Source organism: Amblyraja radiata, chromosome 11, assembly GCF_010909765.2.
Source record: "Amblyraja radiata isolate CabotCenter1 chromosome 11, sAmbRad1.1.pri, whole genome shotgun sequence".
In the NCBI taxonomy this organism is placed as follows: Eukaryota; Metazoa; Chordata; class Chondrichthyes; order Rajiformes; family Rajidae; genus Amblyraja; species Amblyraja radiata.
Window position 1 is genome coordinate 2,221,219 of NC_045966.1, and position 6,477 is coordinate 2,227,695.

At 46.8% G+C, this 6,477-nt stretch overlaps 1 long non-coding RNA gene across 1 annotated transcript in view; it reads left to right on the forward strand.

Annotated features, from left to right (window-relative positions):
* Positions 1 to 4,674: 4,674 nt before the first annotated feature.
* LOC116978731 overlaps positions 4,675 to 6,477 on the forward strand; it is a 12,897-nt gene continuing 11,094 nt past the window's right edge. Inside the window, exons 1-2 of the long non-coding RNA XR_004413526.1 lie at positions 4,675 to 4,685; positions 5,018 to 5,023. This is a non-coding gene — a long non-coding RNA (uncharacterized LOC116978731). The remainder of the gene's footprint in view (positions 4,686 to 5,017; positions 5,024 to 6,477) is intronic.

Sequence of the window (6,477 nt, forward strand, 5' to 3'; positions counted from 1 at the left end):
TCCACTAGTGGGAGAGTCTACATAGAAACATAGAAACATGGAAAATAGGTGCAGGAGGAGGCCATTCGGCCCTTCGAGCCAGCACCGCCATTCATTGTGATCATGGCTGATCGTCCCCTATCAATAACCCGTGCCTGCCTTCCCCCCCATATCCCTTGATTCCACTAGCCCCTAGAGCTCTATTTAACTCTCTCTTAAATCCATCCAGTGACTTGGCCTCCACTGCCCTCTGTGGCAGGGAATTCCACAAATTCACAACTCTCTGGCTGAAAACGTTTTCTTTCACCTCAGTCTTAAATGACCTCCCCTTTATTCTAAGACTGTGGCCCCTGGTTCTGGACTCGCCCAACATTGGGAACATTTTTCCTGCATTTAGCTTTCCAGTCCTTTTATAATGTTATATGTTTCTATAAGATATCCCCTCATCCTTCTAAACTCCAGTGAATACAAGCCTAGTCTTTTCAATCTTTCCCTTATATGACAGTCCTGCCATCCCAGGGATCAGGACAAGAGGGCTTCTTCTTGCGTATGGCGTGCACAGCCTAAAGTTGTCGGAAAACTTGTTCTATTTGAACTTATTGGATTGTGCATGCCAGGTTGATTGCATTCGTCGAAACAGGGCGGACCCTGTGAAGATTTAAGAGAGAGTTAGATAGAGCTCTAGGGGCTAGTGAAATCAAGGGATATGGGGAGAAGGCAGGCACGGGTTATTGATTGGGGACGATCAGCCATGATCACAATGAATGGCGGTGCAGGCTCGAAGGGCCGAATGGCCTACTCCTGCACCTATTTTCTATGTTTCTACGTTTCTAAAGTTGCAATCTTCCACCCCGACTGGAGGTCATAGTCTTAGAATTAAAGGACATTCTTTTAGGAAGGAGATGAGGAGGAATTTCTTTAGTCAGGGGGTGGTGAATCTGTGGAATTATTTGCCACATAAGGCTGTGGAGGCCACAAGTCAGTGGATATTTTTAAGGCAGAGATAGATAGATTCTTGATCAGTACGGGTGTCAGGGGTTACGGGGAGAAGGCAGGAGAATGGGGTTAGGAGGGAGAGACAGATCACCCATGATTGAATGGTGGAGTAGTCCTGATGGGCCGAATGGCCTAATTCTACTATCACACGTCAAGTGATGGAGGATATGGATTTAATGACTGATTAGTGTGGTTGCCTTCTAGTTAACTCAGCTATTGAGACTATTCCCTGTTGCAGATATATAGAGGAAGGATATTATTAAATTGGAAAGGGTGCAGAAGAGATTCACCTGGGTGTTACCTGGGCTTGTGGGCGTGAGTTACAGGGAGAGGTTGGATGGGTTGGGATTTTTTTTCTTGGCGCGTCAGAGGCTGAGCGGTGACCTTCCTGAGGTGACAAGACCATGAGGGGCACGGGTAAAGTGAACGCTCATAGTCTTTTTCTAAGGGTGGAGGATTCTAAAACTAGAGGGTATCGGCTTAAGGTGAGAGGGGAGAGATTGTGAAGGCCCCTTTTCATCTTCCCAATTCCAATAGACAATAGACAATAGGTGCAGGAGTAGGCCATTTGGCCCTTCGAGCCAGCACCACCATTCACTGTGATCATGGCTGATCATCCCCAATCAGTACTCCGTTCCTGCCTTCTCCCCATATCCCCTGACTCCGCTATCTTTAAGAGCCCTATCTAGCTCTCTCTTGAAAGCTTCCAGAGAACCGGCCTCCACCGCCCTCTGAGGCAGAGAATTCCACAGACTCACCACACTCTGTGAGAAAAAGTGTTTCCTCATCTCCGTTCTAAATGGCTTACCCCTTATTCTTAAACTGTAGCCCCTGGTTCTGGACTCCCCCAACATCGGGAACATGTTTCCTGCCTCTAGCGTGTCCAAACCCTTAATAATCTTATATGTTTCAATAAGATCTCCTCTCATCCTTCTAAACTCCATAGTATACAAGCCCAGCCACTTCATTCTATCAACATATGACAGTCCTGCCATCCCGGGAATTAACCTTGTAAACCTACGCTGCACTCCCTCAATAGCAAGAATGTCCTTCCACAAATTAGGGGACCAAAACTGCACACAATACTCCAGGTATTGTTAAAGTTCTTTCCTGCTGCTATCTTACTCCTCGAAGGCCCTGTCCAATTTCAGCGCGCTAACCAGGAAGGCAGGAGAATTGTGTACCGACTAACGCCTGTGAAACAAAAGGTTGAAGTTGTATTTGTACAATTTGTTGACACGTTAGTGAAATTGGCTTCCACTTGACGTGATGGGATTTGGGAATTTGGGAAATTTCATGGAGGGATTGTACACACACCAGATGTCTCCTGTTACTGCGATCCGGAATTGTGCATAAGTGGGTTTGACAGTAATATATTTATTTGTTGAATGAATAAGCACAGAGCTGTTCCAGCGAAGGTCCCATTGTCCTGGCAGAACTGACTTTTGTGCAATTGATCCAGATCCCTTGTCATTACACCAGCTTTCTGATCTCTCTTTGTTAGACTGTTCATTGTGATGTCGGTTCGAGTGTGGCTTGGATCACATTATTTTGTGTTTGTCATCTGGGAGGTCATTCATCTTTTTCTAACAAGGTAATTTAACAAAATATATACTTGAGATAACCCGTTAAATAGCGTTGCAGATAGACACAGTGGTGAGCGGGGCTTTCACACACTGGCCTTCATCTGCCACGGAACTGAGTACTGAAATTGGGAGATGATATTACAGTCGTACAAGACATCGGTGAGGCCGCACTTGGAGTATTGTGGTTCCTGCTATAGGAAGGATGTCATAGAAACATAGAAACATAGAAAATAGTTGCAGGAGTAGGCCATTCGGCCCTGTGAGCCAGCACCGCCATTCAATGTGATCATGGCTGTTCATCCCCAATCAGTACCCCGTTCCTGCCTTCTCCCCATATCCCCTGACTCCACTATTTTTAAGAGCCCTATCTAGCTCTCTCTTGAAAGTATCCAGAGAACCTGCCTCCACCGCCCTCTGAGGCATAAAATTCCACAGACTCACCACTCTCTGTGAGAAAAAGTGTTTCCTCGTCTCCATTCTAAATGGCTGACTCCTTATTCTTAAACTGTGGCCCTGGTTCTGGACTCCCCCAACATGGGGAACATGTTTCCTGCCTCTAGCATGTCCAAGCCCTTAACAATCTTATATGTTTCAATGAGATACCCTCTCATCCTTCTAAACTCCAGAGTGTACAAGTCCAGCCGCTCCATTCTCTCAGCATATGACAATCCTGCCATCCCGGGAATTAACCTTGTAAACCTACGCTGCACTCCTTCAATAGCAAGAATGTCCTTCCTCTAATTAGGGGACCAAAACTGCACACAATACTCCAGGTATTGTCTCACTAGGGCCCTGTACAACTGCAGAAGGACCTCTTTGCTCCTATATTCGACTCCTCTTGTTATAAAGGCCAACATGCCATTCGCTTTCTTCACTGCCTGCTGCACCTGCATGCTTACTTTCATGGATTCATGAACAAGAACCCCCCAGATCCCGTTGTACTTCCCCTTTTCCCAACTTGACGCCATTTAGATAGTAATCTGCCTTCCTGTTTTTGCTACCAAAGTGGATAACCACACATTTATCCGCATTAAACTTCATCTGCCATGCATCTGCCCACTCCCCCAAACTGTCCAAGTTACCCTGGGGGTGGACTTGTTAGCTGCTGTTTCTGGGATGTGGAAATCACAGATGAGACTTTCGACTTGAGAGATACAGCAAGGAGATAGGCCACCAATTCCTCGTGGACCAGCGCTCATCCCGTACACTAGTACTATCCTACACACACTAGAGACAATTTGCAATTTTTACCGAAACCAATTGACCTACAAACCTGCACGTCTTTTGAGTGTGGGAGTAAAACCGAAGATCTCGGAGAAAACCCACGCAGGTCACGGGGAGAGCGTACAAACTCCGTACAGACAGCACCCGTAGTCGGGATTGAACCCGGGTCTCTGGCGCCGTGAGGCAGCAGCTCTACCCGCTGCTCCACCGTGCCACCATTTATGATCTTGCTGATATGGCTGAATATCAAGTCAGGCTAGATGCAGGAAGATTGTTCCCGATGTTGGGGAAGTCCAGGACAAGGGGTCACAGTTTAAGGATAAAGGGGGAAATCTTTTAGGACCGAGATGAGAAAAACATTTTTCACACAGAGAGTGGTGAATCTCTGGAACTCTCTGCCACAGAAGGTAGTTGAGGCCACAGTTCATTGGCTATATTTAAGAGGGAGTTAGATGTGGCCCTTGTGGCTAAAGGGATCAGGGGGTATGGAGAGAAGGCAGGTACAGGATACTGAGTTGGATGATCAGCCATGATCATATTGAATGGTGGTGCAGGCTCGAAGGGCCGAATGGCCTACTCCTGCACCTATTGTCTATGTTTCTATGTTTCTAAAGGGCCGTGAATACTGTGGATTAAAACACGGTGGAAGCTGGGGCCACAGTCACAGGCCATTTAATTGTGTTCGAGTAATTCAAGGTGCATTAATAAGACAAGCACTTCACAAAGAGCATCTTAGTTGTGTATCAAGGTAAAGTCATTATTTATCTTATTGTAAATACCAGGATGTCTCTTTTACATTCCTCTCATCTTCCCACCCTGATATAACAGAGAAGATAGACACAAAATGCTGGAGTAACTCAGCGGGACAGGCAGCACCTCTGGAGAGAAGGAATGGGCGACGTTTCGGGTCGAGACCCTCTCTTCAGTCTGAAGACCCGAAACGTCACCCATTCCTTCTCTCCAGAGATGCTGCCTGTCCCGCTGAGTAAACTCCAGCATTTTGTGTCAACTTGACGACATCTTCGGTGTCTAGTCAAGTGTATTGGTCACATACGCATACGGGATGTGCAGTGAAATGCTCGCGGACTTTGTGGAAAAAACAAACTAACAAACTACAAACTGAATGGAACAGAATCACATATTATTTTACATATTAAATATTGTGGGAGGAAGGAAAAATGAAAAAAACCTGCAATTTAAAAAACAACATTAGAGTGGTTCAGTAGAGTTAGTCCCTGGTGAGATAGGTGTTTAACGTCCTAATGGCGTCTGGGACGAAACTCCTTCTCATCCTCTCCGTTCTCACAGCATGGCAACGGAGGCGTTTGCATTGTACCAGAGTGAATGCTTGGCTCTTGACTGCAACTGTGATGCACATGATGTGTGTGCCGTGTGTGTGTGTCTGTCTGGTTACTTTAGGCAGCTAATCGGTGGCTTAATTGATGTTCCAGTAATGACGTGCTAATGTGCCCGCGTGTAGTTGAACTGGAGCAGGTGGATCACACAGGTTGGCATTAATTAGAGTAGGTCTTGTGTTGGTACCGGTGGCAATGCACCAGTGTATGTGTGTGGCAACTCGTGCACCTCCAGGGTGGTTAGAGCGTGCACCTTTAGCCAGTTAACGGCCTGTCCCACTTACGCCGATTTTTTTCGGCCACTGCCGGCACCCGTCATAGTCGCAGCAGGTGGCCGAACATTTTTCAACGTGTTGAAAATCCAGCGGAGACCAGAACAAGGTACGACTCTTTGGGCGACTACTCACGACTGTACAGGCGTCACCCCGCAACATGTCGTGAGTAGTCGCGCAGAGAGTCGAACCTTTTTCTGGTCGCCGCTGGATTTTCAACACGTTGAACATTTTCGGCCACCTGCTGCGACTATGACAGATGCCGGCAAGTCGCCGAAAAATCTTATAGGTGGGACAGGCCCTTTAGGAACTCTGTGTGTAAGAAAGAACTGCAGATGCTGGTTTAAATCGAAGGTGGCCACATAATGCTGGAGTAACTCAGCGGGTCAGGCAGCATCTCTGGAGAGAAGGAATGGATGATGTTTCGGGTCGAGACCCTTCTTCAGACTGATGTCAGTGGAAGGTGCGGGACAGAGATAGAATGTAGAGATAGGATTTGAGTCTAGGAGCAGCAAGGTTCTACTGCAGTTGTACAGGGTCTTGGTGAGACCACACCTGGAGTATTGCGTACAGTTTTGGTCTCCAAATCTGAGGAAAGACATTCTTGCCATAGAGGGAGTGCAGAGAAGGTTCACCAGACTGATTCCTGGGATGGCAGGACTTTCATATGAAGAAAGACTGGATAGACTCGGCTTGTACTCGTTAGAATTTAGAAGATTGAGGGGGGATCTTATAGAAACTTACAAAATTCTTAAGGGGTTGGACAGGGTAAATGCAGGAAGATTGTTCCCGATGTTGGGGAAGTCCAGAACAAGGGGTCACAGTTTAAGGATAAGGGGGAAATCTTTTAGGACCGAGATGAGGAAAACATTTTTCACACACAGAGAGTGGTGAATCTGTGGAACTCTCTGCCACAGAAGGTAGTTGAGGCCACAGTTCATTGGCTATATTTAAGAGGGAGTTAGATGTGGCCCTTGTGGCTAAAGGGATCAGGGGGTATGGAGAGAAGGCAGGTACAGGATACTGAGTTGGATGATCAGCCATGATCATATTGAATGGTGGTGC